This window comes from Herpailurus yagouaroundi, unplaced genomic scaffold (assembly GCF_014898765.1).
Source record: "Herpailurus yagouaroundi ecotype Mexico unplaced genomic scaffold, PumYag 28, whole genome shotgun sequence".
NCBI lineage: Eukaryota > Metazoa > Chordata > Mammalia > Carnivora > Felidae > Herpailurus > Herpailurus yagouaroundi.
In genome coordinates, this window is record NW_024412376.1 from 20,893,829 (window position 1) to 20,899,611 (window position 5,783).

Below are 5,783 nucleotides of genomic sequence, written 5' to 3' on the forward strand. Positions count from 1 at the left end.
TATGTGGGAAAAATTTATAATATGCTTTAATCAAAATCAGCTTCTATTTGTGAGTTCTAGCCCTCATCTCTGGCTCACTCTTTTCTTTCCCTTTCATCTCCTTTGCCTCCTTTTCTCATCCTCTCACCTGCTGTGCCTTTGCCCCGCCCCGCCACGCCGCGCCACTCCTTCCCCCACCCCCAATGCGCGCCAGCTTCCGCGTGCTGACGTCACACGCCAGCGCCAGTGACGCGCTGGCCGCTCCCCCTTCCTCTGCATTCGCGCTAGGGGTTGGGGGCGCTAGGGTGCATAGTCGTCCGCTCGGAGTCCTAAGCAGTTGTCCGCGTATCCCCGAGTCCAGAACAAGCGTCGCGAAACAGAAGGACGTGGCAGGCAGGTAGCCTCCCTGTCCCAGATGCCATCCCCCCACCCCCATCCCGTCGAGGCCACTAGCAACCACCTCTGTGAAGTTGCAGGGGCGGTAACCCGGGCACTCCCCCTGCCGCCGCCCGCCGTTTCCAAGGGGGCTCAGAAGCAATCCGTTTGCTCTGAGTAGTGTGGACCTGTCTCATGGGGCGTTGCCGGAGGCGGCAAGGAGGCAAGCCTGAGGGGTCAGCCAAAGTCTGGTGTCGGGTGTAGGAGTCTCAGTGCACCCCTTTCAAGTGGTCTGTGAGCTGCTGCAGGTTAGACAGACTTGGTTTCTCTTTCAGGATGTCATTTTCAAAATGCGGGATGATGCCTCTGCCTCATTAATTGCCAAAGGAAGGTTGCTACACCTAGACCGATGCTTGTCGATCATCACCGTTATTTCGGCTAACGCCCTGTGTCATTGAGGTGAGTTGCACTTGGGGGAAGCAATGATATGCAAAATAGTAAAATCGTATTGGGAATGAGGAGATCTTGCTTCGACTTGATTATGTAGAGCTTGCAGGGATACTAACTTTAAGTACATGGAAAATAATACCTTCATTTCATTAAAATTTTAATTCTCAAGAACAGTATGTAATACAAAGCAGTCCTCAGACATTAGTTAAACAGTTATAGTGATAACGGAGTTAAAATAATAATAGAAATCTTGGTATGGATAAACAGTCATTTACATTGCGTATATGTTGCCTCCGATTTTAAAGCACCTATATATTTTAATAAAAAATGAGTGAGAATTAACTGGTAGCTTATAGTTTTCTATTTCAATTTATGTAATTTGAAACAATCTCCTATGTAAGGCATTAAAAGTTATACTACTTTCGGAGTTCATCATAACTTTTTTTATACAGGCCTAATTTTTATTCTCTAAGCTCCACCCACAAGAAGCAGAAAATTTTTTTTTGCCATGATGAGTAATAGAAATATTTATGAAGGATTAAAAGTAATATCCGATATAATAATAGTCTTTTCATGTGATGCAGCAGTATTGTAGAGATGATGGAGGGGAGCCAAATATGGAGAGAAGTAGTGTTTTGTTTCTAGTTTAGATTTGTTTGGTATTAGAGAGTCCACAGATCTATTTCATTTCAAATTGCTCTTTGTTCTAGGTGAAAGGTAAGGAGCATCTTTTGTGGGAAAACAGGTTTTTGCACAATAAGAGTCAGCATTAGGAGTTTAGTAAGGGTTATGGAACTTGGCCACAGAAGTTCTGTTGAGGTAATTTTAATACGGTGACATTGTATTCCTAGTACATTTTACTCCAATCTCTACCCTCTAAGTTGTGGACATGACACCATTTCATGAATATAAATTCTTTACTTACGTGTTGGTGGTTTCCATTAGGGAAGCCAGTAATTGTTGTCTGTATAGACTTACAGAGAAGAAAAATGTTTTGAAAGAAGTCTAATGGAATCCCATTTTTGCTGTCTGCTTTTTTGACTAATAGGAAATAGATCAGGGACTTGACTCACTGAGAAGGTAAATTGTCCTTCTCCCACCGTTCAAAATGTTATTTAATATTTGGAAAACCATATGTATGGATTGTAGCTGCAGACAGAACCATAAGGACTTCGTGAACTCTGTTGACATTCCTCTACCAGTGTTTCTCTTAGTGAAAATTTGTCCATCAGATAGCTAAAAAAGAGCTGAAGAGATTTAAAAGTTCCAGATTGGTGAAGATCTAGTTTTCGTTCATGTACTCTGGCATTTTTCATATTTGGTGCACAAATTTTATTTTGTTAAACACTCCCTATTGTGGCTTAAAAAAGTCTTAGTTAAATGTGAGAAAAGGTGTCTAATTTGACTAGAGGCTAAGATGTTTTTTTGGAACATAGTTGACATACTTGAAAAGTATGCCATGTAGGAGAACTTTGAATGTCAACGTTAAATGTTTGGAAATGGGTACTGTCTAAGGATTTTAACTGGAGAAATTGATTTAGCTAGCATTCTTCTTTCTGTCGGCATTTATTATTGTTTTTAAATTTTATTTATTGTTTTGAATAAATAATATATTCATATGGTTAAAATTTAGAAGGTACAAAAGACTGAAAAAAATCTTCCTCTTAATTACTCAGTTCCTGTCCCTAAAGGCAGCCAACAGTATACCGGTTCATTGTGTATCCCTTCGGAGGTATTACACATGCAAGGAATTAGTGTGTGTATACATGTAAGGATTTTATATATATACGTATACTCACATATATAAGTAAGTAAGTATAAACATACATACATATATTTCCTTTAATACACAAATGGTAGTATGTCATATTTATAATTTATAATTCTGGTACCTAGAAATTCATTCTTATCGGGGCATGTGGGTGGCTCAGTCAGTTAAATGTATGACTCTTGATTTCGGCTCAGGTCATGATCTCATGGTCCTGAGATTGAGCCCCCTTGCTTCTTTTTGATTTGCTTGTGGATATTACATTTTATCATTTCAAACAGTGTTGCAGAGGATAAGTTTGTGTATGTGTCATTTTCATACATTTGGAAATACTTGTAGGGTAGATTCCTAAAAATGGAATTTCTGGATCAAAGTGGTAGATACTGTGGGATTTTATTTTTCTTTATTAATTTTTTTAATGTTTTATTTATTTTTGAGAGAGAGAGAGCGTGAGCAGGGGAGAGGCAGAGAGAGAGGGAGACATCCCAAGCAGGCTCCAGGCTGTGAGCTGTCAGCCCAGAGCCCGATGCCGGGCTCAAACTCACAAACCGTGAGATCGTGACCTGAGCCCAAGTCGGACACTTAACTGACTGAGCCACCCAGGCACTGCGATATTGTGGAATTTTATATTCCTTAGTATTTGTATCGATTTGTATTCACACCATATTCTGTTTTTTTATATTCCCCCCCAACATAGTACGGTAATAAACTTCCTGAATTTTGCCATTCTGATGGGTGAAAAATGCTAAGTCTTATACTTTTTTAAATTAAAATATACATAACAAAATTTATCTCTTGTATTATTATTATTATTATTATTATTATTATTATTATTATTATTATTATTTTAGGTAGGCTCCACACTGGGCATGGAGTCCAGGGTGGGGCTTGTACTCATGACCCTGAGGTCTAGACCTAAGCTGAGATCAAGAGTCAGATACATGGGGAACCTGGGTGGCTCAGTCAGCCAGGTCATGATCTCACCCTACCTAGGATAGAGCCTCCCCTCAGGCTCCCATGCTGGGTTCGGAGCTGCTTAAGATTCTCTTTCTCCTTCTTCCTCTGCTCCTCACCGTGTGTACTTGCATGTTCTCTCTTTAAAAACAGACAAAGGGGTGCCTGGGTGACTCAGTCGGTTAAGTGTCCGACTTTGGCTCAGGACACGATCTCGCAGTTCGTGAGTTCCAGCCTCGCATCAGGCTCTCTGCTGACAGCTCAGAGCCTGGAGCCTGCTTCAGATTCTGTGTTTCCTTCTCTCTCTGTTCCTCCCCTACTCATGCTCTGTCTCTCTCTCTCAAAAATAAATAAAGATTAAAAGAAATTAAAAAAACAATCAAAAGTCATCCTATTTTTTTTTTTTTTAACATTTAAGTAGTTTATCATCTGGAATTTGCATTGATGTAAAGTGAAGAAAATGTAAGCTTTGTGTTTTCCACACATTATTACCTGTCTAAATATTATTTATTTCAAAATTTAATTTTTCACCACCGAGTTGAAATGTCACCATGCTCATCCATCAAGTTAAAAAAAAAATGTTTTTGATAGGTTTCTGGACTTTCTATGATTTGCCTGTCAATTTCATAGTTACTGTAATATATGTGTGTGTTATTGTAATATAATGTGTCCTTTTTTTAAAAAAAGTTTTTTTTTTTTGAGAGAGAGAGGGAGAGAGTGGGGTGAAGAGCAGAGAGAGAGGTGGGGGAGAGAGAATCCCAAGCAGGATATGCACTGTCAGTGCATAACCTCACCCAGGGCTTGATCTCATTAACTGTGAGATCATGACCTGAGCCAAAATCAAGAGTTGGATGCTTAACCTACTGAGCGACTCAGATGCCCCTAAATATGTGTCTTGATATCAAGTAGAAAAGTCTTCCTTCATTGGTGTTTTTTGTTTTGTTTTGTTTTCAGTATTTCTCTGGCTATTCTTGCTTTTTTCTCATATTGACTTCAAATCAGCTTGTCTAATCACTGTGACCCATAAAGCTTGTGTTTTTATTAGGGCAGAATTAAATGTAGGGACTAAGAATTAAAAGTTTTCTGATTTGGGGTGCCTGAGTAGCTCAGTTGGTTAAACATCCAACTTCAGCTCAGGTCATGATCTCACATTTCATGAGTTCAAGCCCTGCATGAGGCTCTCTGCTGTTAATGCAGAGCTTGCTTTGGATCCTCTGTCCCCCCTCTTTCTCTACCCCTCCCCCATTCATATTCTCTCTCTCTCTCTCTCTCTCTCTCTCTCAAACTTTAAAAATTAAAAAACAAATCTTTTAATATTAAGTCTTCCCCCCTATTTTTCTTTTGTGTGCTTGTGTTTTCTTTCTATTTTCCTTTTTTTTTTTTAGTTTTATTCATTTATTTTGAGGGAGAGAGAACCAGTAAGTGGGGAGGGGGGTGCAGTGCTGAGAGAGAGGGAGAAAAAGGGAGAGAGAGGATTCCAAGCATGCTCCTTGCAGTTAGCACGGAGCCTGACGTGGGGCTCAGAAATCACAAACTGTGAGTTCATGACCTGAGCCGAAATAAAGAGTCAGACACTTAATCAACTGAGCTACCCAGGTGCCCCTTGAATATTTTCTGTTGATTCATTTTCCAGGTTAAAAACCTGTCTTCTACTATATCCTATCCTGTATAAAAGCCATGTGATGCCTTCTTAATTTCAGATATCTTCTATTTTGGTTCTGGAATGTTCATTTACTTTTAAAAAATAAATTTTAGTTCTTTGTTGAAATTCTCCATCTTTAAAAAAAAAATCACTTTTGTTCATCTTTTCCTCTTATTTTCTTGAACATACTATTCATGGTTATTTAAAATCCTCTATGATATGTCCATATTTGAGTCATTTGTAATTCTATTTCTATTGTTTATTTCTTTTGGTTTTGGTTATTTAGTTCTTTTTTTTTTTTTTTTATGTAGGCCTCATAAGTTTTTAAAAATATTTGTTTGAGAGGGAGAGAACAGGAGTGAGAGTGGGGAGGGGGTACAGAGAGAGAGAGGGAGAGAGAGAATCCCAAGCAGGCTCCACACTGTCAGCGCAGAGCCCATCTCAGGACTGTATACCAAGAGTGTGAAATCATGGCCTGAGCCGAAATCAAGAGTTGGATACCTAACCCCACTGAGCCACCCAGGCTCCCCAGGCTTGCTTGCTTTCTCTTTCTTTCTTTCTTTCTTTCTTTCTTTCTTTCTTTCTTTCTTTCTTTCTTTCTTTCTAGAACACAAG

The 5,783-nt window shown here is 39.4% G+C and overlaps 1 protein-coding gene across 7 annotated transcripts in view; it reads left to right on the forward strand.

Moving 5' to 3' along the window:
- The first annotated feature begins 225 nt into the window (after nt 1-225).
- The window catches only part of NEK1 (NIMA related kinase 1), a 239,119-nt gene continuing 233,561 nt past the window's right edge, over nt 226-5,783 (forward strand). For all 7 annotated transcript variants that reach the window (XM_040470858.1, XM_040470824.1, XM_040470831.1 and 4 more), the window contains exons 1-2: nt 226-376; nt 690-813. The gene's annotated coding sequence lies outside the window, so the exon portion shown is untranslated. The remainder of the gene's footprint in view (nt 377-689; nt 814-5,783) is intronic.